At 38.1% G+C, this 13481-nt stretch overlaps 1 protein-coding gene across 1 annotated transcript in view; it reads right to left on the reverse strand.

Annotated features, from left to right (window-relative positions):
• The window catches only part of NKAIN2 (sodium/potassium transporting ATPase interacting 2), a 550041-nt gene that overhangs the window by 511874 nt on the left and 24686 nt on the right, over positions 1–13481 (reverse strand). The gene's annotated exons all lie outside the window — the stretch shown is intronic.

Here is a 13481-nt window from a genome sequence, read left to right on the forward strand (position 1 = left end):
TACATTTAGTAATGATAAAATAAGATCTCAGCTGTATGTTTTAGATATTTAAGCCTGATATTTTTATTTTAAATACACTTAAATTTAAATAAAAATGGATAGAAAGGGGTCATTCTTAAATTATCTATCATAAGAGAACAGGAAAGAGTAAGATGAATACCTATATCCACCATTTCAGAACTCAGGTGTGCGTCAAAAGCTGAGGTTTTAGACTCAACTCTGAGCACAAAATAGCTTGATGCTTTTGGCTAAGTCAGCAGGGAACCCGAAGATCGTACTACAGATCTCTGTGTCTTGGACTCACTTCGCTATCTGTGAAGCACCTTACCCTGCCCAGAACTACAGCTGCTCTACACTGATCACAAAATAATTGCAAATGTTAGCTGCAACAACAGCCTGTTTACTCCCTGCATATGCAGCAGTTTAAATCTGAAATTTTAAGAGACCATATCGTATACGTAGAACAATATCTGAAACTTAATTTGTATTAGCTTAACATAGTAGTCCATGTGTAAAACATGCAGTAAAAATAAGAAAAACATCCATCAAGAATGGAAGCAACTACGCATTTTTCATATGTGAAGGCCATATAGGGCAGCCCACCAGTTTAGAGTTGATAAACATCACTTATATGCCTTCAGAGATTTGCAAGGAATCTGTATCAGGCAAATGTTTTTACTCTGCACGCTGTACAATTGATAGAATATTCAGAATTTATAGTTATAGTAGTGTTTCAGTTCAGTTCCCTTCTTTGCATTTTGTATTCTAATCAAATCATATCGTTGTTCATATTCTTGAAGTATGACATAGCAGCAAAACACTCGTACAATAGCTGATGTGACTACTCCATACTTCTAGGAACTCAGAAAAATCTTTAAGAAAACATCAGGGAAATGCTACTAGAAGAACAGCTGTGATTTGAGATCAAAGATTTCCTTTTAATTTGTAGATTCTGCCAAAAAGTAGAGAGAATGTATTTTAGTGAAGAATTCAGCTTAATCTTCAGGTGAATTAAAAAAAAAAAAAAAAGACAGATGTTCCTTTTTCCCTCACAGCAACTGTCAAGCCATGGCCCATTTGGCATTACAGTAATTCAGGTGCTTTGAGGAAGCACAGTATACTTGCAGCTAAACCCCCAGAACTATATATATTTTGTAATTACCTACGAATATGTTTACAGTCACAGGTTGCAAGCGGTATGTACAATCTTACAATAGCCTTAATAGTTTTGCCATAATTATATTCGTGCCAATTAATGTACAATAATGAACAATATCCAAAGGAACATCCACTTAGGATTGCTCCACATTAATTTAAGATCCTGCTCAGTAATATTTGCATGCCAGATGCTGAAAGATCTAAACTGTCAGAAAGTACTGATGTCTAATGCACAAACACAGATGTGATTGTCTACAGTTATATTATATACTATGTTGCATGTACCACATGCCATTAAGTAACAGAAAGACTGTAACAACTATGGATAATCTATAATAGCCTGACAACAAAGATTGATGGAAAATGTAGAATTCTAGCCTGGATACCGATGCTTAACAACAAAATTATCTGTCATTGAGTAGTACTTTCAGTTGTACATCACTAGTTGACAAATACACAGGAGAAGGAGGAATAAAATGGCATTTGTATTAAAAGGCAATTTAACCAGAACTTCTGTTTAAATTGGTGTCTAGCATGGGTGTAGTAGGTCATATTACCTTGAAAGCAATTTTTTTTTTAATACATCATGCATTTTCCAAAGGTCATTTTTATAATGAATGAGAATATTCTCTTTCAGTGTATCTTTATTTGCACAGTACTTCCCACCATTTAGATGCCTACGCAGATAATAGGAGCTCACAGGACAGCAAAGATGTCACTACATGTCAAATGTGCTATTTAGGCATTTCACACAGTGAAACTGGGATTAGGTCAGCACCTGAAGACCTTTAAAAACTCTGTAGGAAAGTTCTCCTTCCTCAACAGTTCTACTCTGTTTAAGAATTCAGCAATTCTGATGCTCTGCCTGGCAACAAACTGCACTCTGCACCACAGCTCAGCCCCACCAATCCTTGAAAGACATCTATCTTTACATCATCCTACCATTTCAGCAGACTCTCCAGGCTACTCCTCCTGTCACCAGCTTAATGTCACTCAATGCCTCCAATAGGCCGGAATCAGGACCAGTCAGCTCTTGGCAGCCAGAAGGCCAGTAGGCCTCAGCTTCCAATAGGGGAATGCTGAAGAAACAGCACTGTAGAACTAGGGCGCAGTTTCATATTGCATTTCACGCACACTAGAGAAAAATGTAATCAATTAAGACAAAGACACAAACTACACTTTAGTCCTATCAGACCTCCTGAACTAACACAGACAGCACAAGTCGGAGCCTTTCCTTCTTCAGTCAACAGAATTACTTACTAACTCTGCCCACAGATATCCAGGTACTGAACAAACTATTCATCTTGAAGACCTTTTAGTGGTATAAACAGACTATATGAAGGATCCTGGTCCCCAGTTCCAGGTATACTAGTAATTGGTTGGAAAAATAAAGCAAAATAAAACAAAATACTGCTTTACTTTTAAATTGAGCACTTACAAGAAGTAGAAAAGATGACACAAAATTGAACTTTTTTATGCCATACTCAGATAATACTTTTCAAGACAGAAATACACAAAATCCAACACTGCCAGCACAGGAAGTTTATAGGAAACACATAGGGCTGTCTTTATACTTTGGTTTATTATAGTTATTTCAGAAAGAAGTTTAACTGCCAATAAACTGGTGGTACTTGATCATTTCATGCTATTAAATAATGAGATCTATAGACCATCTTGGAGTTACATCCTATGACTAGATTATTTACATAAAATTAACACAGTGGGCACATTTACACACTCATCAGTTGAAGAATCATGCCTATAGGTGGCCATCACAGCCCGTTTTCCATCAGCATGGGCAGAATCCAAAGTCCAGGGAGCTGAACACAAAGACTTGAGCACAATGACAAGTGTGCACATACCAGCAAACAAACCACTGCTCTCATTCATCTTCAAGTGTTTATGCTCTTCATACTAAATTGAACAAGAATTCCTGTGGGCTGCTTCCAAGACACTATGGTCTTTTCAGAAAATTGTCTTTTCACTGTTATCCACCTTAGCAGAGTTTTTTTCCTCTTGATCAGAAAATTATTCCCCTCATGCAAAGATTTTGTTTCTTCTTTCTCTCTGGAACACCAAGCCAAAGGAAACACAGACCCAAATTATTTATATAAACTGTAAATATATGAAGAGAGAAAGTGACAAAGCAAAACTGAAGTGACTTCGGGATATCAAACAAACCAACCTCATACACTTTGCACTTGCTCTCTTTTACATGATATATGATGATCATCGCTTGTTCACAGTTAGTCCCAAAAAGCAAGCTGACGTTAAAATAGCCTAGATTGAAATCATTTTCACAATGTTAGGAGTAGCTAGTAACTTAAATTAGATTTAGTTGTATTCTAGATAAATTAACCTGCTTTTTCTGTGTATCCTATAGCTGATCCTACAGAAAAGCAACACCATCCATCCATCCATCCATCCATCCATCCATCCATCCAGATGCATCCATCCATCCAAGTTTAACTGAAGACCAATATTTTTTTCTTAATGGATCATCCTCATACGTTATCATACGCAGGAAAAATTATTGATGGCCAGAATTAAAACTTGAAATAAAACATAAGAAAACTCTCATTAAAATTAAAGCACAAGAGTTTGGTTTGTAATTTCCCTGACAGTGACGGACATTTACTAGGAAATTATAAATCAACTAAAGTCTTCAGAATGAAAACTAGTATAAAAATACACTTTATGTTATATATACTCCTTGTAGTTTCTTTCCCCCCAAACGGCATGTTCACATTCTAATTTTATTATGAGTCCTAAGCTCAAAAGCATGTAAATTTAAATATTTAAATTAATATATCACCAACATTACATCAAGAATCTAATATTTCATAACCTATCAGAATTACAATTCTCCTAGACCTTGATTTTAAAGCCTTTTTTAATCCTCCCTGCTATCTGTTTCTAGACTTCCTCTTAACTTCTATATCAACTTAATGCAAACTTGGTCCATTACTGGCAGTTGGCTGGTCACATTGAAAAGCCATGCCTCTTGAGAAGAAGCAGTCATGGGAATGTGATAGTATCATGGTATGGTGCTAGTTATGACACACGCTTGAGAAGGGACAACCAACCCACTTGGACTGGTTAGTTCTTCAAGCAAGAACCGAACAGCTCACACCTTACACCTAGGAGAACTAAAAGCAATAGTTTTCATGGAGACAGCTCATACCATCCATGTGATGTCTTTCTTCCTTTGTGGGGAGCAAAAGCTCACCTCAGGACAAGCTTGCTTCTTGGTGAAGCTATGTTTTAGGGTGACCAGGTCATGAAGAGGGGCTCAAGCCAGAAGAAATCATCTGAGCAGCTCACAAGGCCCTGCCAGTCACAGGTCATGGTCATTGTGGCACTCCTCTGCCACAAAACTGCAGGGATGCACAGCTAGGATAAAAGTGAAACATTTTATCAGTTAAACCTTTTGCTGCAGAGCAACTTGCTAAGGCACAAGTTTCACATTAGAAAAAATATCCTTTGTCTTTGACACCAAGACAGGCCCTGGGCAGCTTGATCTGGTGAATGACAACCCTGCCGATGGTGGGGGAGTAGAACTAGATGGTCTTTAAGGACCCTTCCAAATTAAGCCATTCTAAGATTCTATGATTCTAGCAGTACTACACGGAGAAGCTGTCCACAAACTGAATAGCTTCCTAACAATGCCAGTCACCAGAGTTTGTTGTTCTTCGGCTCATCTGCCTCTCTCCATCTTATATTCTTTCCCTGTTTTAGTGATTATAATACAGTCATTAGTTGGAGTATGTAGACTGGCCTTCTCCTACTCTTTCTCTTCACATTGTTACAAAACAACCAGAAAAGTTATATTATCCTGAGTGTAATCCTTTATTCCAGTCTCTTTGCTTGTTTGCACTAAAATGAGCAAATCATAACATCTGTTGTCATCTGTTTTACACGAGGACAGAGGACAAAAACTATGCTTCCGTTGTCAGCCTGCTCAAAGATTTTGCTTTAGTCTTTCAGATTTCCAGTGATAGGAACTGCACTCTTACCAAACACAGCGGTAAGAGTACTACTACAGGAAAAACAAAAATAAAATTATCTGACTTCAAGCTAAGAAAGTATGAACTTCTACTGAAGAAGTGTGTTCAAGTAACTATCAAGAAAAGATCATCTAGAAGAACAATTTTACAATAATTTGAAAAGACAAGAACAGAAGATGAGAGCTTGAAAAATAAATGAAAATCAAACATTAGCAGAAAAGAATCTGCAAAGAAAGAAAGAAGCATTTAAAGAATATGAGGAACTGAAAATCTTTGCATTTAATTTACCAGAAGCAAGTTATACAAAGCTAAAGGATTCCAAGAAAAGCATCAACAAAGAAAGCAACCAAATAAAAAAGAGCAGATCAGCAAGTAGTGTTCAGACTGCATCAGCATCTTAGTTTAGAACACCTGAGTAGAACAGCTATTTTTATGGAATTGTATACGCCAGCCCAAGGGTTATAAGTATATTAATAAAGAGTTCACCATCTTTCTATGGAAGTCATTTGATCCTTGTTGAAGTTCCCATTCTAAGTGAAACAGTAAAGAAATCTGTAAAAGGTTGATGCCCAGGAGGGTAATAAGATGCTTTTCCCAGGACTGTGCAGTAAACAGATTTCTGAAATCATTGGAACCCACAGGCTACAGATTTTAATAACAGTATTGTTGGCCTCAGTCATTCACAAACAACTGAGAATTAACATTAAAAGGGCAATAAAGGACAGGATTCTGTGTTTGTTTGTTTGTTCGTTTGTTTCCAGCAAGTCTGTTTGTCTCATAGATAAAGATCTCAGGAATTGAAAACTCCTACAATTAAAAATGAAAAAAAAAAAGAAAAAGAAAAAGATGAAAGAAAAAAAGAAGCAAAGGCTGTAGAAGTAAATCTTTTATGGAACAGAAAGCTTGGACTTGATGTAATGTTAATACAGCTGTACATAAATGTTCTGCACAATTTTGATTGCCTCTATTTTGTCAGATAAGAAATCAGGCCACCAAGAATAAGTTGACTGGGCTAGTCAGAGAGATAAAGAAGGCACCAGCATTCATTCTTTTAGCACAAAATCAAACTGTCAAGGTAAAAATACTCCAGTATCAACTTTAAAAGAAAAATATTACAGCCTGGTTGATAACCAGAATGGCAAGAGTGGATGGGGAGGAGAATATATATATCATGAGCTGATCAAATTGCTTGGGCTGGGCCTTATGTAGGTGACCTGGCACTAAGGTGTCACTATCCAGCCATATTAGAAATCAAACCAATGAAAGAAGTATACAATGTATCTATCTCAAAGTTCATTCTGGTTTGCCTTTGATGCTGGAACTTCTCAGCTACATATATGACTGCAGATATGCATGTGTTTCTATGCATTTATACATCTATATGCATGCATTTCAGTGTTGCTTACATTCTTTCATTACACAGGAAAGTCAGTTTCACCTGACAGTGCTCTTAGATACAAACACTACTGTGCATTCCCCTCAAAACCATCTGAGAGAGTTCAGATTCTCTTTATATCATTGATATTGTAAACATCTTCAAAAACCTGCTGGCAATATGCATGCCATCTGCACTGTGGTCCATCTGCACTCACAGAAAATCCCTTCTCCTGATGCTAATTATGAGCACTTTCAATAGTGCTGATGACCTCATTATGTTTCTTAATTATGAACATTCTGGAGGCAGGCAAAGAAATCTGGAAAATAAGATACATACAGAAAAATTACATTAATGGGATACTCAGTTTGCACACACAACAAAGATAGGTGATACAATTCAGCACCTTGATCTTTACTTATTATTATACGCTTAATTTCATTACAATCCATCCAGAGGGCCTCTGGAGTGCCTCAGATAAACAATGCCTAAAGCAGGTCAGTAGAAAATAGTGTGCCAGATCACTGGTGTGTCCTTGCACATAATCATAGTTTGGGCAAAATGCAGGCTTTTGGAAGGCTGTGAGTACCACTGAGATCTTGAGAGTCTGGAGGCAAAGCAACTTCCAGTTCTTACATTATCAAGGCATGTTGGCTGGCACTATCTTATTTATGTGAAAAGTGTGAGTTCCTGCTGGATTTTGCCTTCATGAATGAATTTCTGAAGGATGTAAGACTTGATGTTGTGCTTAGAAATGAATAAAAGCAATGATGTAGGCAAATCAATATCCTACCAAAGACGTCTCGCATATTTTCCTCCATATTTTTACTACTAGCATTTCTTTATGATTAATGACTTGTATGAGGTAGGAACTGGTTGTAACCACATTCTGCTTAGCCTGATTTCGAAGTATTAAACATTGTAGTGTTGCTTTGGAAACGGAGCCTTAAACAGATTAATGCAATAGGTTCTACAAGAAGGAGTAGAGTTAATAGCCACATTCTTGTGGTGTGTAAAACCCAAGCCAAAGCTCAGGTATAACTTGGTATAATGCAAAGGCAAAATACAGTAGTATGCAAGCCAAGGAACATATGGTATGTATGGAAGATAACAGAAGGATAAAGAGAGACAAGACACTTCAGTGAAAGATTCAGATATAACTGTGGTCAGAACAGCACCCCGCAGCCTCAGCCTACCTGCTGGTAAACCAGCAACATATTTGATGGGTTTATGGCGAGATATGAAAGAGGCTGACTTAAATTAAAATCACCCCAGTGAAATAATTCCCCCATTGTGCAAGGATATGCAAGAGCTCATGCCATTTGCTAGATGAGGTGGGGCAAGAGCAGAAATACACTTGCAGCAGTGTAGCCCTATCGGAGGTCAATACGCATTGGCCAATGCTTACATTGTGACACCTTATTTTCTGAGAAGCAGGCTGACAGCTAGATAAAGCATACACCTTTCTAGGTCACTTGGCGGAATTTTGTTGGGCAATGAATCTGAAAGTCTCTGCTGAGAAAAGCTGACAGCTTAATAACAGTGTTTCTCCATCTACTGATTCACTGATACTTTTTTTTTTCCGCAGGCTCACTGTATGATTTGCCTACTTTATTCTGCACATCTAATGAATGCACAGAACAACATGAGGCAACTGCAAAACATTTACCTGATGCTCAATCAGGACACTGAAATGAAGGTAAATAAGAAAGATAAAACCCAGCACAGGGTCTCTGTGTCCCCTGCTCTGGACGATGCTCCCCAGGTGCAAAGAGATACACCAGAGCTGGAGTACCACTGTTCAGATGCAGCTCCCTTCAAAGACTGTGCTCACTACATTTTCAGGTCAAAAAAAGCCACGTTCTGCTCTGTGGTCCTCTCAGCCTTAAGAGCAATAGCAGTCAGGCCCAATTTAGCTCTGAGCACTTATGTTCGCAGTAAAAATCAGGTACTTTAAACACAGATATATGACAGCTGACAGCAGCAAAGCTGCAGAAAATGCAAGTTACCATAAAAGTACTACCAAATCCTTGCTAAGTTTCCACATATTGTCATTAATATTCAGTGTAATTTATGAGAAATAGTACTTGAAGAGTAGGAAAATAGCTCCTCAAAGGAACGGTAATCCCCCGGGCTAGAAACTCAGCTAGTTACAATCCATGAGCTCCAAGATTTGATCCCTTATCAAATCTGTCTGTCTAAAAAGTACTATCTTTTAGACAGAAACTCATCAACAGACTTGTTCTTTGAATGCTTTCTGATTGTTACCCTAAGGCTCATTCTATACTCAATTCTGTATTTTTAACTTCTTAATTCAATACATCCTGTGCCACCCATTGCTTTCCTTTTTATCCTTGCTGAAAGAGAAAAAAAGCTTGAATTAGTCATGGGCCTTCAGTCAAGAGTAAATTTCTACCCTTTTTTTTATCATAACTGATTCTTGATGAAAACGACAAAGCTGTAGTTCTCAACTTACTTCCTAAGCTACAAAATGGTTTTTAACTTCTATAAACCACAGACCCATAATCAGAACTTGTAAACTCCACTTGAACAAACTTCTGGAGTTGCAAATTATCATCATATGCTCTTATTGCAGTATAATACTACTTTCATTTTCAGAGCACAGCGTATCTTTGAATAAAATGTACAGATTATATCCAGAATCTTTTAGCTTTTCCTACTACTGTGATATGGAGGTGGGAAAATCACTTTATGGCTAGTATTTTCACAAGGAAACACAGCTATTTCATGCATCCTATCCAAATAAAATTTTTGGTTTAAATTCCAGAAATGTTTTATCAAATAATTGAAGTATGATGAATATGCTTTGTTTTAAACATCTGTGCAGATCTGTGGCTGCAAACCTCTGTCAAATTATCTCGTGATGTATTTCTGGTTATTAATTTAAAACTGAGTAGTGGACACTACTGCAAATTGAGCCCCCACCCTTCTGAAACAGTTTCCTAAAACCTACAAGTATATCTGCCCAACAGAGGTACCAGAAAGCCAAAGGAATAAGGATTTTTAAATATGCAGACTGTGTTATAGTGTATCAGTTGATACCATAATAACTTGCTTGTGTCCTTGAAACCGTTGAGATCCCCAGCTGCTCTCAGCTACGAGCAAAGGACATGTGCTAATCACATCCACCTGCACCAGCCACTGTACATACCACCTTCCCACCTTCCTTTCCTTCCATGCTAAGGGGCCCTTGCTCTGCTCTCTATTTCCCCTCCAACTTCTCTGCTCCTCCCTCCCTCTTTCCTTTCCTTCCTACCTGAGTAGTCCTTCAAAGGCTGAATGATATTTAATTATGCTGGGAACACTGAGAGGGAGAGCACTGCCCTGAGGGGCTGACAGAAAACTAGCATCAAACTTAATGCCAGGACTTGTTTTATTCAGCTGTTAAACTTAGCAATTAATTATACAGTAAATAAAGACTATTTCCACAGGGAGTCAAAGTGCAGTTCTGACGATCTTGCTGGCAACTACACATCCCCAGATCTGGGACAATCACATTACGACAAACTTTGTGATTAATGAATTCATGACATTCAGATACCATGACAGCTGCAGTACTGCCTGTGGCCATCACTTTGTAATTCTGTAGCTGCTTAAACCCCTATCTTCTTGTGGGAACAGTGACTAGAGATGCTGTGCTTGTTCATGAAATTTTGGACTCAGGATCTTCTTTGCCTAGAGCCCAAACCATTTCAACAGTGAGTCTTGAATATTGCCATGTGGCTACCATGCTGCCATGTTAGTGTCACGTGGGATGTCAGAGCTCTTCCAAAGGCTATTGCGGTGCACTCCTAGGTAACTGCTTCATCAGCCAACCTTAATCCTGTCTGCATCAGTGAAGAGTCAGAGACACAGGAACCTCACAGAAGACATCTCACCGTCACCCCCCCACTGCAGATATGTCCACTGTGACATCCCTCAGCCTCAGCAGCATTACAGCATGTCCCCTCTGAGATTCAGAGAGTGGCAGAAAGGAGACAAAGACTTGCTATGTCTGTCATCCCAGTACCTTTAAGAAATTTGTTGGCCTGACTGTCAGTATTTTAGAAATCCAGCGTTCTTCCTCTTTTTTTAATGCAACAAGTCTGGGGTTTTTTTGGCATCAAGAAGAGAGAGAACAAACCATGTTCACTGATAAGGTACACGATAAGATACACAGAAGTATTTTCATTTTTAGAAGGAATGAACCATTCTTCCAAAAGTTGTTATCCAAGACTATATGATGAAAAATTACATCGTGATTTTATTAATCACACTTCCAGGATAATCAGCAGAGGAACTACCAAAATACATTACAAGCTTTTTCCAATTTTACATTTGATTTATTTGGAAAGTGGCAAAGGAATCTTAATTTTGAAATGTAGGACTGGAAGATTGCCTAACCGCTTATAAAACTAGATGAAAACAAATGCCAGCAATTAGATTTTTATCCACATGTTAATCATGCTACTCAAAGATTCATAGCTTAAGTTCACATGCATGCTTTGTATTTCAAAGAAACACAGCTCATACATCAAATAGAATCACATGCCAGACTATAACGACATATCAGAAATGATGCTTCCTGCTTCTGTATCATCATTCCTCTCAATGGTCAAGCTTTTTTCATTTGTTAAAACATTATCATGTTAAACATTATGCATCCGGCATTTTCTATTCTAAGAGTATTGATTGATGATGAAAAGTTGGTCAGCTGATGTGGTTTCTGTTCCACTAGCCATGTCTTTCTTCTGTCCATTGGCTGGTCACATAGAGACGATATCAGACCTCACTAGCAACAGTACCAGGACTCTTGCTCACCGGATACAGCTACACATGAACGGTCAGGATCTGCATCAAGCACATCTCCGACATCTATGAAGAACACCCAGAAGAGGTTGACAGATGAGAGCAGTAAATATCTCACCATCTCACTTCAATCCAGTTGTGCATTGTTTTATTTCTTCCTGTGTTTTTTTTACTGACTTACAGTCATGCCAAACAATACCATGCAAAGGAAAAGTGAGTCTGATTCCCACAAAGTAGATCAAGGTACAGGGAAGGAAACAGGATGCAAGATGAAAAATGAAGGAGAAGTGAAAAAGTAAGATGGAGGCCCAAGGAGAATGGGAAGGATCATGGTAGGAGGGAATGCAAAAAGTAGGAACTGTAAGACAGGTATATCGAGGTTTCTGAAATAGGGATGAGATGATGTTGTACAGATAGAGTAATTTGATTATTCTTTCTAGTACTGGAACAGGGCACTTTGCCTTTATATTTAAAGAGGTCCAAGTTAGGAAAGTAAGTGAGTAAAGAGTAGGTGGGTTGCAAGGATACAACAGATGGGATGCGGACAAACCCGGCACAGTAGTGGGAAGGGAAAAATGACACCCTGTGCAGTACAGAAAGATGAAAGAGGGAGACATTTGAAGCAATACAAGGCAGGATCCATGGTCTAGATGCTGGAGGTCTCATGATGCTGTAGGAGATGCTGGCATTGAGGTCCAAAGTCCTCCAGAGTGTTGGCAATACATAAAGTAGTATTCCAATCTCTGAAGATGTTGAAGTCTCAGGAAATGGGAATCATAATGAATAAGAAAGCCTACTCGGGAGGTGGAAGCTTTTCTCTCCATTCCAAAGTTTCAGCTAGCCCCTGTGTTCATAACAGAGGTTATAGGGTCACGAACAGCAGATAATATGACAGCCAGAAGGTTGAACGTAGCATGTAATTGATGGTAAGATCATCCTATTTTGAGAGGGATATCTGGAGATGAAACATTTTGACAAAAGGTTTCCCAGCTGCTTGCTGAGAGCAGAAGGACTCTAGAGTCGAGTTCCAGGTTCTTAAGGAAGCATCTTACAGCTTTGGAAGGGCATCTCTGCATGAAGCACAATCAAAGGGGCAGCACATCTCACATGTCTCAATACCACTCTTCTGTCAGGAGACAGCTGTGAAAACCATCCTCAAAGCATGCTGCAGACACTAGACTCTAATAATGACTGACACAAAGGAGGACAAGAAAACTACGACAGCTATCAGGGACACCGCAGACTGAACTAGCAGCCAACAGGGTTTGAAAGGGAGGAATTCACTGCGTTTTCATTGTCTGCATTTGAGTGTATATGTCTAGCAAGTGCTTTATTAATTGAAAAAAATCAAAATTTTTGATTAAAATATTTGGAGAAAAATGTCAAAAGGCAACCTCTGCAGATTTGATCTTCCAGCCTTATAAAAGACCATTCAGGAATGCATTAGGATATAGTCTTTAGTCATACAATCACACAGCTCTCTTAACACAAATTTCAAAAGTGATAAAAACTAAAGATAGGTGAAAAAAGAAAAAAACACATTAAGAAAAACTAAGAGCAGAAAATCAGACAGAATTCAAGACCATTGCTTCAGAACTGACAATCTTGTATCCTAACGTATCAAAAGCTGTGGCTACTTCTTGAAGTCAGAACCTTGTCATAGAAAAAAAAAAACCAGCAAAGAATCTTGGCATCTTTAGAGGAATTGAACTGAAACAGCAGAACTCCACTTCAGCCTGTACAGCAAGCTATCAACACTCAAGTCCTCACCAACACTTATACAGTGGAGAAGCAAGGATGTGCACAGACAGCATAAAGAGCTACAAAAAAATTAAAAAGACGTCTAACCTCGACACTTGTCCAGAGGCGTAAATCTCTATGGAGACTGGGCCAAGAATCCTACTTCCTCTTTCAGCAATAAAGTGTAATTTATATGTAAATTTTTACTGAATTCAACTCCTATTTAAAAAGCAAATATTTTAAGAATAATATATAATCATTTGGTAAGAATATCTAAGTAGTATTTAAAATATAATGGTAATTGAAAAGAATATAGTATTAACCAGCTATAACTTTTACAGTATAAGCTAAATTTTCTTGTGCAAAGTCAAAGAAGAAAAGAAAAACTGAAA

This window comes from Numida meleagris, chromosome 3, assembly GCF_002078875.1.
Source record: "Numida meleagris isolate 19003 breed g44 Domestic line chromosome 3, NumMel1.0, whole genome shotgun sequence".
Classification (NCBI taxonomy): Eukaryota; Metazoa; Chordata; class Aves; order Galliformes; family Numididae; genus Numida; species Numida meleagris.